Consider the following 19,321-nt stretch of genomic DNA (forward strand, 5'->3'; position numbering starts at 1 on the left):
CGGTATACAAATGTATAAACACAATTTGCTGTCACTTTTTGTGCGGTGAGCGTATCTTGTGCGTGTGAGTCAAGAAAAGTGCTTCTGGCACATATAAATAAAAGTGTTATTATAATATTTAAAATGTGTAAACAGAATTTAGAACGAGTATTTCATGAAGTAAAGTCCAAAGCTTGAAAAATACCCACAAATATTTACTTTATGACATTTTATATTCTCTCTCTCACTTTTATATTAATATTAATCTCAGACGCTCATTTAAAATCTTGGTTTGTATTCAAATTCATTACAAATACAAAGGTATAAAAATGGGATCATAACTTATGTGCAGCTTATTGTATAGTAATTGTTTGTTATTCTGTTTCATAGATGTATATGCAATTGGATAAATTTTATGTAATGTGTAGATATACTTTATCCATTCTGTTTCTGTAATGTTGACGGTAGCAAAGGAGCAATTAAATAGCAAATAGAAAAATCAAAACTAACGACAAACAGTAGTCCACCATAATACTCAGAAAATTTGAGATTAAGCAACACAAACCCCACCAAATGACCGGGATAAAATCATTTACTCCAAAAGGTTAAGCAGTTATTGCTGTTTTAGTGGCAATCGTTATAATTGCTCCTTTCATTACACAATGCACGACATATTTGCCAATTTGATCAAAGTAAGTGTATGTCTATATGTTGATGTTCTTTAAAACATATTATCCTGGTCTTTTTACATAAGTATCTATCAGCATATGTTTATTTATCTGTTCAGGTCAATTTTCCCATTGTTAAATACTACAAAAATACCAGTTCTAAGAAAAAGAGTTTGCACTCATTAAGTGTATTAATAAAAAGATTAGTCCCTCCATGTAAACGTATAGCACCAGATTGATTTCTTCATATTTAGTTTAACCGTTTATTATACAGGTGTTTCATCATGAAGTTTGTACTTCATTTGACATTATCACTCTGCATCTGTTTCACTCAATTCATCCCTTCGTAAATTTTACGGACGCCATTCCGAGTTGGTTGACCGTTATGGAATAACCGTTTCACAGATGATATCGGATATGTCCCTTATCTCGTAACTACTATACCCTTCCCTTTTCACGAATGTGACTTACCTTATTAGACTATTTACCGAATTTGTAATAACATAAGCAACACGACGGGTGCCACATGTGGAGCAGGATCTGCTTACCCTTCCGGAGCACCTGAGATCACCCCCAGTTTTTGGTTGGGTTCGTGTTGCTTAGTCTTTAGTTTTCTATGTTGTGTCATCTGTACTATCATTTTTATGTTTGTCTTTTAATTTTTGGCCATGGCGTTGTCAGTTTGTTTTCGATCTATGAGTTTGACTGTCCCTCTGGTATCTTTCGTCCCTCTTTTGTTGTATTTGCATATATATTGTACTTTCTATATAAACTTGTGCATTAGTTTTTAGAGAATAAAAGTATCTATGTGTCTATCCATATATCTATCTATCTAGTAGAGCGTGATGGTTTTAATCGTCATTTTAATGAAATTGTAGGCAGCTACACGATGTATAGTATTTTGAATGGGGAAAAGTGTTAGTATAAGTTGGTGAAGGAAGATATTCATTTCAAGTGTTTATATCAACATTGGATATCAATGCAAATATGCTGTCCTCTCTGTCGGTTTTTGCTTACTGTAATTTGTTTCTACTATGATATCTTGTACACAAACTAGTACAATTGTGTAATGTTTTACCTTGTTCCCTTGTGTACGTACATCTTTTAAAAGGAACGATTGTCAATTTTTTGTCATAAAATTTAAGGGATTTTGCTTTTTATATTTGTTGTTGCGTATGTCTTTTTTTGTACATTTTCTACTTATTTGTAATGATTATTTTAATCGATTATCTTTAGATTTGATATACATATTAGTTTTTGATAGTCTCCATGAAATGTTGTACCTTGCTCTTGCCAATGTAGAATTATGCGGATGATGAAAGATGCATACAATTAATTAAAATAAAATACGTATGCTGTGTATTCACAAAACGTTATTGGGTGGTGTTACATTAAAAAAGACATCTAGTTGCCGTTGAAAAAAAAAAAAAAACCAACAACATCCCATTGACTTCAAGTTACATAGCTGAATCTGAAAAAGTAGTAACTTGAAGCTTATGGGTGTTCCCTACTCTGTTTCAAAATAAAAAGCTTTTTAAAAGATAAATCGATAGTTTGAAAATAACAGAGTTAAAAAAGCAGAAAAAATTAAGGGTCCAGGTTCTTGTTTTAGAGATATAAGCTATGAAAATTTGGCGGGAAATGATTCCTCTCAAGACTTTTCATCCTGTTATATTTATTACCTTTTTTCTTTCAAAAACTACGAAAAAAGAACAAGAATTTTCAGATATTGCTTTTTAAACTATATGAAATAAAATTATGAAAAGAAAAGTAAGGGTTAGTTGGATAAATATGTAATGGCAATACACAGATAAAACCAGAGAATTACAATTACTGACAAAAATTCAAAAACAAGAAGAGCGAACAAGCTTAAGCATGTTTAGATCATTTTCAAGTAAAGGTCCACCAAACCTGCCTTCTATATTTGAAAATGTCAGTGCAAACAAGGACCGTCATTCGGATGTTTTAGTACCATTTGTATTTCCCTATCGTGATAAGCAGATTTTATTTTGGTTTTAGTACAATTTGTCTTTCTTTAAGTGTACAGAATTCTTGTCCTAGTTTATTACCATATTCTGCATTTTAAATGATGAATATTTTTTATTGATACATGTATATTTAGAGAATTGAGTGTAACTAATGTTTTGTGTTTTAAGTGAAATAAAATTAAATAGACATTATAAACTGTAGGTTACGTAGTTTTTACGCCATTTCAATAATTGATTACATGCACAAATGGAGTAGTCGTCTTTACTCATGAAAGAGTGAGAGGGTGCCAAGGAGGCATTTACAAATCTTAATCTCAATAAACACTGACCATGACCAAAAATAAACAAAAGTAAAGGACAAACAACAATAACAAAACATAACATAGAAAACTAAAAATTTATCAACACGACCTCTAAAAAAGCGAGGTTTGTGATAAGGTGCTTGGAAAGAGTAAAAAGTTCCTGCTCAAACTGTAGCACAAGCACAAAATTGGTTTTATAATAAGTCGCTTTCTGTGATGATAAATTGACTATTCCCATAGTCATATTTGACAAAAGTTATTCAATAACGGTCAACCACACCATGATGGAAAGGGGGGGGGGCAAGGGGGGTTCCAATAACAGCAAAACAGCAAATTGATTTTTGATTTGGCTTATAACTGATAACAAGGAGTTGAAAAGGGATAAAAACAGATAACAGTAATTGAAAAATTAAAATCAGTCGGGTCCAGGACAAATCCAGTATATATATATCTTATTATATAATCCTTTGTAATGAATTCCATTTTCTATGAACATGTTTTTATACGACCGCAAAAATTAAAATTTTTTTGGTCGTATATTGGTATGACGTTGGCGTCGTCGTCGTCGTCGTCGTCCGGCGTCGTCGTCGTCGTCCGAAGACACAATGGTTTTCGCATTCTAACTTTAGTTTAAGTGAATGGATCTCCATGAAATTTTACCATAAGGTTCAATACCACAAAAAGAAGGTTGGGATTGATTTTGGGGGTTATGGTACCAACAGTTAAGGAATTAGGAGCCAAAAAGGGGCCAAAAATAAGCATTTTTGTAACTTCCAGACATAACTTGTGTGTTAGTGTATGGATCTCTCTGACATTGTACCACAAGGTTCCATATCACAAAGGGAATGCTGGGATTGATTTTGGGGGTAATTGCCTCAAAATTTAAGGAATTAGGGGCCAAAAAAGAGGCAAAACACAAGCATTTTTCTAGTTTCATGATAATAACGTGTGTGTAAGTGTATGGATCTTTCTGAAATTGAACTACAAGGTTCCATATCACAAAGGGAAAGCTGGAATTGAGTTTGGGGGTAATTGCCCAAAACGTTTAGGAATAAGGGGCCAAAAAGGGGCCAAAAATAGCATTTTTCTAGTTTCCAGACAATTACTTGTGTTCAAGTGTATGGATCTCTCTGAAATTGTACTGCAAGGTACCATACCACAAAGGGAAGGCTGGGATTGATTTTGGGGGTAATTGCCTCAAAATTTTAGGAATTAGGGGCCAAAAAAGGGGGAAAAACAAGCATTTTTCTAGTTTCAGGACAATAACTTGTGTGTAAATGTATGGATCTTTATGAAATTGTACTACAAGGTTCCATATGTCAAGAGGAAAGCTGGGTTTGAGTTTGGGGGTAATTGCCCTAAACGTTTAGGAATTTGGGGCCAAAAAGGGGCCTAAAAACAAGCATTTTTCTAGTTTCCAGACAATAACTTGTGTTCAAGTGTATGGATCTCTCTGAAATTGGGAAAGGGAAGGCTGGGATTGAGTTTGGGGGTGATGAATCATAAGGGGGTTCAAAAAATTTAGGGGGGGATTTTTTTTTCTTTAAATTTTTCCATTTTATAAATGGGTTATTTCTGATTTATATATAAAAGCAAATAATAACGATATGGTTTGAATAGGTAAATTAAAAAATTTTAAGTTCTAAGACCACATTCATTCTATGTCGAAAACATATGCTATGTCAAATATTTAATTACAATCCAAATTCAGTGCTGTATCAAGCTTGATTGTTGTGTCCATCCTTGCCCCAACTGTTCAGGGTTCGACCTCTGTGGTCGTATCAAGCTGCGCCCAGCGGAGCATTTTATAAGAGTTATATATCTAGAATTGGTTTACTCAATGTATGATAATTTTGTTATGGAATACTTTTTTCAGCATTTATTTTTGTACTTTTAAAGAAGCTCACACATGCTTGTAATTTAAATAGTGAGTGTATTCTTAGAAAAGAATCACAGAGCTGAGTCTGTGTTCCTTATTATATAAACGGTGTTTAGGTTAACTGGTCGTATGGAACTAGGACTTAAATGCCATCCTCATCAGGTATCCCTGGCCATATGTTTTCTATTTTGTCGAGTCTGCGACTTTTGTCGCAAAAGACATATAAAGTGATCACACATTCCGTCGGCTGCGTCGTCGTCAGGGGCATCCACAAATATTCACTCTGTGGTTAATGTTTTTAAAATTTAAATAACTTTCTTAAAATATCCTAGATTTCTACCAAACTTGGACAGAAGCTTGTTTATGATCATAAAATAGTATCCAGAAGTAAATTTTGTAAAAAAAAATAATCCTATTTATCCGTATTTTACTTATAAATGGACTTAGTTTTTCTGCCAGTTTACATTACATTCACTCTGTGGTTAAAGTTTTAAAATTTTTAATAACTTTCTTAAACTATCCTGGATTTTTACCAATCTTGGACCAAAGCTTGTTTATGATCAAAAGCTTGTATCTAGAAGGAAATTTTGTAAAAATTTATTTCATGTATTTCCATATTTTACTTATAACATGATTGTATAAATGGACTTTAATAAGTTTTTCTTTCAGTTAACATTCCATACAGTCTGCAGTTAAAGTTCTCTAACTTTAGTGTGCCTCAACCAATGCTATGAAACTTATACACAATGCTTATTACCACAAAATAAAGATCAGGTTTGAATTTTGGGGGCGTCACCTTAACCGTTCTAGAGTTATGCCCTTTTACAAATGAACAAAATGCTGAATTTTTTAGTTTCCGTTCTCTAACTTTAGTTTGTCTCAACCAAATGCAATGAAACTTATACACAATGCTTATTACCACAAAATACAGATCAAGTTTGAATTTTGGTGTTGTCACTAAATTTTCTAGGGTTATGCCTCTTTACAAATGGAAAAATTGCTGAATTTTTCGTTTCCGTTCTCCGAGTTAATTAAGTTTGCATCAACCAAATTTTATGAAACTTATACACAATACGTATTACCACAAAACTCAGATCAAGTACAAATTTGGTTAGGGTCACTCTTACTGTTCTTCAGTTATGTCCCTTTATAACTGTATATGATATGCAAGCGGGGGCATCATCTGTGTCCCATGTTCACATTCCCCATTTATTTAATAACTTTTTACCCATTTTGTTGAGCCTGCAACTAACATCAAAAGTAGGCGAGACACTAGTACTGGGTTCCGCGTAATATTTTAAAAGAATTGTTCGAATTTAATATGCACATACAGGGAAACAAGGATCGTTATCCCTATACGTAAAAATCAAGATAATTCTAAATACATGTTCATAGAAAAGGGAATTTATTACAAAGGATAAGAATAATATATACTGTAATGGTCCTGGTCCCAACTAATATTAAAATGTTTATTTGATGATCTGTGATTAAATATAAGAAGATGTGGTATGAGTGCCAATGAGACAACTCTCCATCCAAGTCACAATTTGTTAAAGTAAACCATTAATATAGGTCAAAGTACGGTCTTCAACACGGCCCACACCGAACAGCAAGCCATAGAGGGCCCCAAAAAATGACTAGTGTACTGTAAACCCATTCAAATGTATATATGTTAATTGAATCCTTCTCCGAATACGGGACCACCATGTTACTAGTGGAAAGATCCCAATTCAATTTCTACTGAAGATTGGCTGTCAAATGCTAACATTCCAATTTTCGATAACAGTTGATGTCGTTCGTGAATAAATTGGTTATCACAACATGCAACATATTATTGCTAGACAAAAAATAAGGATATTCGCACAATACATTTTACCCCTAGTACGTGTATACCTTTTTAAACGAACAAGACTATTCCTGTATGATAAACATGTTTTCTGTTATAATACTGACGGTTTAAGATCCAATCAGTATCATTCTCTTAGATGCTTTAATAGCGTAATCTCTGTTTATAAAGTTTTGTTTTTGCTGCTGTCACTCTTTTGGGATAAAATATGCATAGATATCAACCAGATGTTTGTAAGTTGCAACGCCTAGTAGGATACACTCTAGAATGTCATACAATTCATTAAGACATCCACTGAGAAGAAATTATCTTAAGCATCATAAATCCTTATCCACTAGGCTGAGTTCATTAATGGAAACAATATAAGCAGATTTAGAAAATCTGATATGCTGTTTGTAGGTGCTCCTGACATGATTTTTTTATTATAATTGAGCGTTCAAAAAGTGGCAATCAACACGTCGTCGAACTTATCGGTCTCAAACCTAACAGATAATTTATAGATTTTAGATGTAAGCCATCAATTGGAAAGTATCAAACTATTAAGTAGTATAATTCGTTCTAAGTTTCGGATGATGTTATGATAAATATAGTCACAAAAGTCACGTTCGTTTATGGTCTGTTTGATTTATGCACTTGTGTACAACTAAATAATCTTATAAAGAATCACAAACAAAGTGGTCATAACACGTTGAAATCTTTTCCCAATAAAATGTTAACTTAAAGATATTTTTTTTACTGATATGCAATTCAAATCTTTTAAATTTAGCATGGTGAATAAAATAATCTCATATATTAAATGATACCTACAGAACAGTAGTAACCGTTGAGTTACGTACCAACCGTACCTGATACGTAGCAAATAGGAAAACCTCTATTATGACCTCTACATAGTAGTAAGGGAAGCTGTTTTGATTGCAAATGAGACAATTATACACCATAAAAAAGAGACGACGATGTAAACCACTAAGGTCTCCGTTGAGCCTCCGGCAATGAGCAGAATCCACATCAGTTAGTAAGGTAACAAAACATGATAAAAAGTTAAATCACAAAAATACTGAACTCCAAGGAAAATTTAAAACGGAAAGTCCTTAATCAAATGGCAAAATCAAAAGCACAAACACATCAAACGAATGGACAACAACTGTCATATTCCTGACTTGATACAGGCATTTTCTTATGTAGAATGGTGTATTGTGCCTGGTTTTATAGCGCTAAACCTCTCACTTGTATGACAGTCGCATCAAATTTCATTATATTGACAACGATGCGTGAATAATACAAACAGACATAATAGGTAAAAATGTCAAAATAGGGGTACAGCAGTCAACACCGTGTCACAATCTTAATCACAACAAAAACAAACAAATATTTAACAAAGAAGCACAAAAAAGCATATATCACATTTAACAACCTCGTTCATTGCTTACTTATTTTTGTATTTTAATTATGTATGCCAATCAACCCGCAAAGGATCGAGGGATTTTAAGCACTGGGACAGAATCGTAATTTTAACATTAACTCTGGCGTAGAATCGCGTGTTTGACGTCAGAATGTAAACGTCACACAGGTAGAGGTATAAAATTATTTTGTCGTTCAAAGTATGCAAACATTATAATAGAACATTGACACAATGGCGGGATGTTTAAAGTACAGAGACACGTCATATGTATCAAAGAAACATAAAAAGTCACACGGACAAAGCACACAAGTAAAAATAAAAAATAATACAAACAACACAATGACGGGATGCATAAGTACAATTTACAGAGCCACGTCAAATGTATATCACCAAAAAAAGACCAAACAGCAAAAGTAACATTAACAAATACAAACAAAAGAACACTTCATCACGTTATAATGATGATAAACAGCGTCCGTGCGCAGAATCTATACTTCAAGACCATCATGTATTATCTGTGAAGTTGATACGGAATATTTATCAACAAGGTCTTAGTACCTCCCGAAAAAGATCTTTTAAATATGTTTTGTGTGTGTCAACAAAAATGTCTGACATATCATTTACATTAAAAACTAAATATTTTTTTATAAATCCAATGGTAACTTAACTGGACGGTGCCTGAATTATAGCGAAAACAATTAAGAACCTTTTTTTTTTAATTACATAACATTGTTTAGATAAAAATTCGGATTGCCCTTAGCAATGACTGAAATATAGCTGAACATAATCATAAACATAAAAATACAATGAGCCGAAATGGGAACATGATTTTAACGTTCCTGAAAAATGTTGAATACTGCTGTACGTTAATCAAAATATTCATGAACAATATAAAAATGACAAGGTGTGGTATGATTGTCAATGAGACAACACTAACCGTGAGACCAAATGACACCGGAATTAACAACTATAGGTCACCGTACGGCCTTCAACAATAAACAAAGCCCAAACTGTATATTCAGCTATAAAAAGTCCCGACATGACAAATATAAAACAGTTAAAAAAACATTAGTAGCCTGATTTCTGTTCACAATAATGAACGAAAAACAATAAAGATCTACATTGTCATGACAAAATGCGAAATAATTCATGAAAACAACATGATTAAAAGATTTTTCAAATACTGTTTTTGTGTGTCAACAAAAATGTCTGTCGCATTCTTTTTTAACAGCGGTATACTAATGTTGCCTGTAATATATACAGCAACAAAAGAACAACAACTGAAATAAGGGCTAATGACTTGGGACATGCATATACAGAATGAGGTAGGGTAAAACATGGTAGCGGGCGCCAAACCCTTCCCTTACCTGGGACAGTTGTGTATCTGTACAACATATGAACAAACTATGAAAATTATTTGAAAGGGCTTAACTCATCAGATAGATACAAAGCACACAAAAAAGTAACACAGTGGACGTGGTAGAGTACTTATACATCCCCACAACAACAACAAAAAACACTAAGTACAGACCTAAGAGTATCTGAACTATAGCTGAACATGAAACAGACGTAGAAGATAAATGAACAATGCAAGATAAAAATAAAAATAAATACTATCTGAATCCTATTGCAAACATATAATGACAGTTTCAACCCTATATGAAATTGAATAAGGTTTGGAAGAATGTCTTAGTATTGTATGATCTAGACTATTATTCAACATTAAATGAATAAAACAAACTCTTCAAGCTCAAACATCAACACTTGGAAACAAGGGATGCGCAAATACGCTGCAACTGTATGGGCTATAGGTATATATATAGGTTCGACACAGAATAGCCAAATTTATTTAGGGTCAACATTGCCTGAGTGAATTGCAACCTACGTTTGTTATGAACAGTGAACTTGAAACAAGTATGCTTACTGAACATTTGAATTCACACAGTTCAGTTTTGCGGAATATTTGCTAACTGTGACATATTGCAATTTATGGAAATTTGCTGGAAATATAAGAAATTTATTCCGATAAAATAATCTTACATCAGTTTTAAAAAGCTTAAAGAAAATATTTGCATGAGGAATAAATGGTTAAAATAAAAAAACAAATCACGTATCAGTTAGGGTTTTTTCAGTAAATGTTTCACATTTCAAAAGTTAGAATTTAATCTTAATTGAATAATAAGATATATTCCAAATTATCTTACATAAAATTTCTAAATTGTTAACGCCATTTGCAGTCACCTCAAATCATATTGAATTTCAGACCATTTAGCTTTATAACGTTTGTGTCAAAGTATGTTTTTTTTTCAAACAGCTATAATAAAATAAATGAAAAATTCTTGCGACTATTACATGCACATGTTTATTTCCTGAATTATTTGAAACGATACTAGTACTAGTAAATATTCTGTATTTAAAAAGATTGAGACATGATTATTAGAGGTAAATATTTCAAACTGGATTACATGATGACCATATTATCCCCGAGTTTACCCGACATCATACAATCTTTTTTCAATTTTGGCATAAATACAGATATCCATAGATATTTTGTTTGAAATAATATGAATCTAATTGAAAACAAACAAAAAAATAGATAGAAAAAATAAGAAAAAAAAAACCAAAGGAAATTTATGAAGATTAATGAAATAGATAAAAGTTAGAGTAAAAAAAATCAAAAAATAAAATATTCCAATAGAATAGTTAGAAATATATATTAACCTGTTCGTAACTATTCTAGAGATCTGTCAGTAAATGTTAAAATGTTTAAATAAAATCATTTTTCACATCTTCAAGTGTTACAAGTAAATATACTTAGAGTGCTTCCAGTACTTGAGAAATAATAATACTCTTAAAGGAAAGTTTATCTATTTATCATATTCGTGATTTGTTTAATTGTCATCATTAAAACTGAAAGCTATTTACTAGATTGTAATGGAAAGGTAAATGAAATATTTTATACATACTAGTTAAACCACTAGTCACTATGATATCAACTTTTGTAAACGAATTGGAAAAATTAATTTCTGGAAAGAAAAGACATGCCGTGAAAAATGTAGGGAACAAAAGTAAAAACAAAAAAACTTCAAATACACAGGGATAATACCAGTTTTCCTGATATCATACAACATTCTGTTAGTGTTCTAGGTAAAGAGTCAAAAGAAAAGAATAGTCATCCTACATGTTTAATAATATCCTAATTCCATAGAATTCATTTTTTTTCTTGTTCTGCATTCACTATTTGATAAACATGATTGATAGCTTTTGCACATATTAAAAATAACTCGTTTTTTTCTCATTATTCACTTAATCATCCATGATTATATGTTTAAATACCCAAGAGTAGAGAGATACCCGTCTTTAACCAACCACTTTCATAGAAATCAAAATAGACGATAGATTCAAAATTGCACATTAGAAAATCGTCAAAAGTATTATTATTTCTCAATTACATTAAGCTGTCATGTATATTTACTTGTATTTAAAATACTTTAAGATGTGAAAAAGTATTTTTTATATGAAATATTGTTAATCTAAACAATTAAGTACTTTATCCAAATAATTATACATTTTAGCTTAAATTTTCTCAATAGTTTCTATCTAAAAAATAATAAAATGAAAATATTACTCGAAGATTGTTGTTGCCGTGCTTTTGGGATTATCCATCATCAGGGACGCTTTCACCGTATAATGTGAAACCCAAGGGTATATTATTTTTTAATGAACATGAAGAAGTTGGGAATGATAAGTTCTAACTAATCTTAGAATATGTCAGGAACTGTCAGAAGACCTGTTGTTTTTTTTTTTTTTTTTGGAAAAATCTAACATAGAACAGATTTTGACTGTTTTAACTTAGAACATATCCGAACAAATCTACCCTTAGAACCGTTCCGGACAGCTCGTTCTATTTATTTGATTATCAAATATATTGAATTAGCTTATTTTGATTATTCATTTTCTTTCTCCTTTCTGATGATTTAGGTAATTATAATCAAATTTATTTTACACAAATAATGTCGATTTCATTTTTATTTTTGAAATCCTTTTTTCAAAATTAGTCCATATTTTTGTTTGACCAAAACAAAAACCTACAACATTACATTACAATTTTGTTTATATTATTTTAAAGATTACATTGGTAAAAATACTGGCTTTGACAAAATCTAAGAAACAAATTAAAAAATGGATACCTTTCACAAGAATGGTCAATCAAACTTTTACTATCATAGACCTTATCATTTTAAAGTGTACACGTTTATAAAGATACCTTTTCTCGTAAGCTACCGTCAAACCCAAAGTTGACATTTTGTAACTACTGAGCCGCCATGTTGACTTGCTGACATCAGTAAATATGCGAATAATGCAACAGAATAGACAATAAAACAACATCTACCTCAAAAATGCATTTAAATGCAATATTATACGATTTTCGATGGTTCACGTAACGCAAAAACCTTCAGCTCTAACGTTTTCATAGTATAACGTCTTGTTTTGAAATGACTTAAATGCGCCAAAAGCATTAATGGACTTTCGCGGAATTTCATTGTATTGATTATGTAGATTTCGCAGATATCTTGTGCATTAATTTCTTTTTGTTGTGCATCTAAATAAGAAAAAAAAGTTCAGTAGTCTTTTTTATAATTGCATTTTTTAAAACATTAGAATAGGTTCATAGGATACATTTGGATTTACGAGGGAGGTATATTGCAAAATCCATTATTGTGTATATCGTTATGTCTGTGCTAAGTATTTTGACTATAATACATTCTCAAAACTCGAGGATGAAAGGTGAGCAGGATTATTAATCATGTTCTGGAAAATTTACAAAGACCTACGTAACAAATTTAACATTTACAAAATGATTTATGAAACGTTGGAAGGACGAAAGGATGGCAAATAATAATGAATTATAAAAGAAGATGACAACCAAGAAAATATCAATAGTATTTGTTAATGACCTTCACAGATAATTGATTAGAAAATGAAAATTGATTCCGCAACAGTACGGATTGCAGAAACAGACAAAGTGTGTGATATTGTTAGTCTTTCTTTAAAATGTGATGATATTGTATAAACATATTGATTGTAATGCATGTATGAAGGTACATATAGTATCATGAATAAATATTATTCCTCAGTAAAGGCCTTAAATATCGTCTCTTTCAATTATTAATTATAATGAGTGTCGTAACATCATCCACGACTCACTCCGTACTTACTGTTCTAAATGGATAAAACGAGAAAAAGCTGACAAGAAATCATTAGACTCTTTTTTTCAATTTGGTAATGAACATAGTTGATATACGTATTCAGCATTATAAAGATCATTTTACTCCTAACAACAACCATAAAAGCCCAGATTCTCGTATCAAACATAAGCTTAAAGAACTCGTCAAGGAATTTGTGTTTGTCCCAGCTGATAAGTCTGCTAACTGCATTACTGTTTGACGTAAATTTTACATTGAGGTTCTACAAAAGGATATCACGAATTCACAAACATTCCGACTGACTCCATTTTCGGAAAATGACATCTGTCACAAACATAAACTTTTAACTACCTCTTAACAAGCAGAACCAAATACAATGAAAGTTTTAACTATGAACTGGCTTCCGAGGCTGCACAAAACTCCTTACAAATATAGATTTATTTCGTCTTAAAGCCATTGTTCCACTACTAAACTATCTATTCTACTTACTAGTCACATGGTACAATCAAAAACCTTTTAATATATTTTTCAAATAAGGCTTTTGAAAATAGTGGAATTAATTACTTTTGGAGTGTCAAAAATTCGTTGGAAGTTCTTGATAAATGGCATGCTAATATTGGTGATTTCGAATCTGTTCAAAGTTTAGATTTTTCTACCCTATTGTCACTAGGTCGCTTGGACCGAATTTGCCATTTTTCTCTCAGGAAAGCAAACGTTTTCCATCAGTTACTTTGTATTTATCTTTTGTAGTTTGAGCACAAAAAATGAACAAAATTTAATACATGACCATGGCCAAGACCTTGGCCCACCTTTCTTTTCGGTGGACCAAAAAGCGTAAATCAAGATACTATATGTCTCTATAACTAACTATTGTAAAATGCAAAAGGAGAACTAACTCTTACACTGAGTCTCAGTATCGCTTCAGTTTAAATTGACCGTAACATCCCGAGAACTTAACAAGCAAAGTTGTTTATTTCTGTTAAGGTTAAGAAAAAGTTGCGCAAAACAGTATTTGGTGAGATATCTCTTAAAACAACAAATATTCGGTTAAACAGGTAGAGTTTCAAAAGCGACATCTTGCGAATCTAATGTATACCGCAAGAAAAAAAATCGGTGGAAGAAAACCAAAATAATAATCAGAATAAAATCGAAAGACCTTGACATAGAAAAGTGGAAATCCTAATAAGTAGTTAACCTATATCATAACTTGCCTAAGATTGTGAGCTCGAAAAACTAATATAACAAAACTTCTGGACCCAGCACGCGGCAGTGCTTTTGCTTCTAATCTGAATTAACTATATTCAGCCACGGCCGATCTCTCCGTGCATTCTAGCTTCCTGCACCAATAAAAAATAGCGAATGCGATAAACACTTGAGTGCTCAAAAGTTAGTAAAACACCAACAATCAATCAATCAACCAAGAAATCAATCAGTCAATCACAAAATGTATCAATCAATTACTTACTCTACCATGTCTACCTAACCAAGACACTGACTTGTCATTTAGTCAAAGAAAAACATAACAACCGCATTGTTTAATTACTTATTATTTTTACCCATGATTACAAAATACTCTTCGATATGGTCATGTCTGAACGAATCGTGAAAAGTGGCCAAGTTTATATTTCAAAGACATTCCTTTTCGGGATTTGCATAGTCTACTTTATACAGTGTGTAACCCCAAAGCTTGTCGATACTCCCCAAAAAGTTAAATCAATCTAAATTATAGATTAATAAGCATTTTGTGTTGTCACACATTATATAGTTAAGCATCCATTTTTTAATTTTGTCAGAATAGGCATTTTTGTACAGTGGTTGATTGATTTGTTTCTTTACGCTCAGCGGAGTATATTTCATACATGTTTAGGACTAGAACCAATTAAGTATTAGTACAATTAGAAAATCATGTAATAGAGGTCAATTGTTATAAAGGAAGGGAAATATCGAATGTCACTGGAAAATTAGGGTAGATTAGATAGAGATATTATATTAGATAGAGACAGAAACGAAGTTGTGAAACAGCCGCATATGGACCCTCAAATGGTTTTTGCTAAAGTTTGTAAAATGTTAATTGAGTGGCAATTCCTCTACTTCAGTCATCGATTTAAAAAAACACTTTCTAATCAGCCGTTTCTTAAATTTATACATCTCACATATCCAAACGTTTGTTTTTTTTTATAGTTTAATTCTATATATCTGAAAATAAGAGAAAAACAAATAATAAATACTAAACATTGATTTAGAAATCCATATAAATTAATCAAGGAATGTATGAGTGATCACAAACGTGTTTAACACCGCATCATTTTGCATAATCAGTGAATGTGAAATTTTGATCAAGACCCTCATTTGTCATACTTTGAACGACAAAATTATTTTATATCTTTATTAATATTACTTTTACTGTTAAGTCTGTTTTTGTGATATCCTTTTGACGTGACTCTGTACTTGTGCATCCCGTCATACTTTGAACGACAAAATTATTTTATATCTACCTGTGTGACGTCAAACGCGCGATTCTACGTCATATTTAATGTTCGAACAGCGGTATACTACTGTTGCCTTTATTAATCTGGCCATGTGTCTGTCAGGGTAAGGATTGGGTCCCAGTTCAATCTTTCAATTCTTTATGGGTGGATTTTACATAGATAAATAAAATCTTATAATAAACTGTTAACACAGAGATATGTCTCGCCTATTTGTTATTTTGATAATGCAAATGTTGAAATTAAAATTACAATACTTTAACATGTAAGTTATGCAAATATTCAAAGTCAATGAACCATGACTGAATGTACAGGGCTAAACAGTCTCCATTGAAATGAGCTGTGTCAATGCTTATACAACTGCACACCAAATACCATTGACTTTTCATAAGTCGTTCCCTTTAAACAAACCTAAACACAAACATTAACTTGTAAACTATGTAAAAGTTTCAAAGTCAATGAAACATGATTAGGGGATGGGGTTATATAATCTCCATGGAAATGAAACTTGCAAATGCAAATACATTTACATACCGAATATCATTGACCTAACATTAATGGTTCATCTTAAACTGACCTAATCACAAACTAATACATGTAACCTAACCAAAAGTTTCAAAGTCAATAGACCATGACTGAGAAGTAAGGACCAAATATTCTCCATCGAAATTAGATGTGCTAATGCCTCTACAACTGCATACCAATTATCATTGACCTCCTACTAACGGTTCCCCTTAAACTGACCTAATCACAAACTAATACATGTAAAAGTAGCAAAAGTGTTAAAGTCAATAGACCATGACTGAGGGGGGCGGAGCCAAATAATCTCCATGGAAATGAGATATGCCAATGCTTATCCAACTGCATACTAAATGTAATTGACCTACCACTAGTGGTTCCCCATAAACTGACCTAATCACAAACTAATACATGTAAACTAAGCAAAGTTTCAAAGTCAATAGACCTTGACTGGAGGTGGGGCCAAATAATCTCTATGGTAATGAGATGTGCCAATGCTAATACAACTGCATACCAAATATCATTGACCTACCACTAGTGGTTCACCATGAACTATACCTAATCACAAACTAATACATTGTTGACGCCGCCGCCGACGCCGGAAACAGCATACCTATGTCTCGCTTTTTGACTCCGTCAAGGCGAGACAATAAAAAAGCAAAATGAGGTTGTTAAATTTGATGTATGCGTTTTTGTGCTTCTTTGTTACATTTGTTTGTTTTTTATAGTTATGAAGATGATTACACAATGTTGATTGCTGTACCCCTATTTTTGACATTTTCACCTATTGTGTCTGTTTGTTTTGTTCACACATCGTTGTCAATATCGCTACAGTTCAAATTGACCGAATTTGATGCGACTGTCATACAAGTGAGAGGTTTAGCTGGCTATAAAACCAGATTACGATCCACCATTTTCTACATCCTGTACCAAGTCAGGAATATGACAGTTGTTATCCATTCGTTTGACAAATGTTTGATGTGTTTGAGCTTTTGATTTTGCCATTTGATTAGGGACTTTCCTTTTCGAATTTTCCTCGGAGTTCAGTATTTTTGTGACTTTACTTTTTGTCATATGTTCATGAAAAAACATATTTACGAACACGAGTATAATGTTCAAATTTGATCTGATCACAACTTCATAGCAAACCACCTTTAACAAAGCCTTTTTAACCTATAACCTTACAAGGAAAACGACTTTAAATCATAATCCTGATATTGGATTTATATGTGCACGAACAGACGGACAAATTCCTGCACAGACTGGAACACATAAAAGCCTATTTTTTTCTTGTTTGGCAGATACACAAAATAATAATCATTTTAGCCGTGTTTCACAATGGTCATAAATGAATAAAGGAAGGTGTGACATATAACCAAAAAAAAAAGAAGGTGTGTGGTATGATACTAATACAACTATCAAAAATAAACCAAATGACGTACTATTTACAACAGTGGGCAAAACCTATTTTCTAATGTAACATGGTTATAGAATTGCAAAATTTAAAACAATTCAAACAAAGAAACAATTTACACAGCAATCAACGAAAAACAAGTATAAAACAAAGTCACATCATCATAATAAAACTACGATAGGTATATAACGTCTTGAATAAGATAAAGACACGAGATATACATGATATATAGCAACTAATATTCGTAAAAAGCATAAACCATGGATAAAAACGATGTTCGCGTAATCGTTTTTTTTTAACTGTTTTAGGACATGAAGGGATGAATACAAAGAAAAAATATGAATTTAATTTTGTTCATTCGTTTTCCACAGAAAGCTTTTATCCTAGATAGTTTTGGTAATTTAGAGTGTCAATATATTACTATTATTTATGAAATAAACAAGTAATTAGAAACTACACAGACATCTGAACAATAAGTAGTCTTTTTATATAGGCCTCGTTTTATTTTCAAGCTTAAACACTTCGACAAAGGCGGTTCTCTTTCAGAAATTTAATTTAATAAGTCGTACTAAAAGAGTGGTTTTTTTTTATAACAAGACAACATCGAGTTAAAACATAGCTGTAAGTCATGGTTCGATACTGTGATCTTTTGGGTTTTTTTTCAAACTTTGTTAAGTATATACTACTGTTGATTATGTTTTTTTTCAAACTCTAACCAGTGATCTAGACACACTTAACAATAATTTGTATTTCCAATACACAAAAACCGAGTATGTCATATTGTTGAAAAGGAAGAATGTACCCAATTACCCTCATATTTTGAAATATAATCGTACTTGGTTTTACATAGGCAAACATTTGTAAAAATGTCAGTAGATTAAACACTTTTCTGCGGGTACAACATATATTCCCCGGTTTATGCATTGAACATTTGTATTAATCTTTCAGCAGTTCACTATGCAGGAGTAATTAATGATAACTGCTAGAATTGATTCTGCAAAAATGTCATATGTCTCATATCGTTCATCTTAATCAACGGAGCTAAAATAACTGTCGTACAAGTGGAATGTTTAGCAAGGATTGAAATCCTGTAACCCACCCACATTTTTTTTTTTGGGGGGGGGGGGGGGCGGGAATACCTATTAAAATCAAATATGAGAGTCGTTTTCAGTCGTTTTCCAGTGGTTGTTCTGGTTATTATAGTAGTTTGCTTTTTCATGTTATGAACTTATTCCCTTATTGAAATTACCCGTGAGTAAAGTATTTTTGCTATTAAATATTATTCCTAAAACACGTCTTAACAAACTTAAGGTTTTAGACACACATATCTGTACAAAAATTAAAAATGATTGATAACCAATTTATCTCTGTATCTCTGTCCATCAGTCCATATTAATCCTAAACACTATAAATGAAGATGTCATGCATACTTGATTCCCATCAGCACACTACAACTATTTTCATCTCTGTAGGATTAGAAACTTAGATAACGGGTCAGCAAGCTTTTTTGGTGTGTTTTGAAAGTTGTCAAAGAAGAATATGGATTTGTGTGGTAAACAGATATATTGACCCTAAATCTCGACTAGGGCTTAGCGTAAATGATAATTGTACGACTATGATTTTACGTTCTGTCA

Source organism: Mytilus californianus, unplaced genomic scaffold (assembly GCF_021869535.1).
Source record: "Mytilus californianus isolate M0D057914Y unplaced genomic scaffold, xbMytCali1.0.p SCAF_14, whole genome shotgun sequence".
Classification (NCBI taxonomy): Eukaryota; Metazoa; Mollusca; class Bivalvia; order Mytilida; family Mytilidae; genus Mytilus; species Mytilus californianus.